Raw genomic sequence first — 225 nt, forward strand, 5'->3', positions numbered from 1 at the left:
GCAAAGGCTTAATGCAACTTAGATGAAAATAGGAAACTGAAATAGAAAAGGGGGGAGGGGGGAGGGGGAGAGACGTTGAACATAGCAAAAGATATCGTCAATATTATAGGGTCTTGGATCGTTGTTTCGATAAATGTATCTTCATTTCTGTCTTTTTTTTGTTATTGTGAATATTCCTTTTATTTTCGTTCTGGCTGTTTTGGCGTCACTGTTACTTCTTTACTT

This window comes from Penaeus monodon, chromosome 20 (assembly GCF_015228065.2).
Source record: "Penaeus monodon isolate SGIC_2016 chromosome 20, NSTDA_Pmon_1, whole genome shotgun sequence".
Classification (NCBI taxonomy): domain Eukaryota; kingdom Metazoa; phylum Arthropoda; class Malacostraca; order Decapoda; family Penaeidae; genus Penaeus; species Penaeus monodon.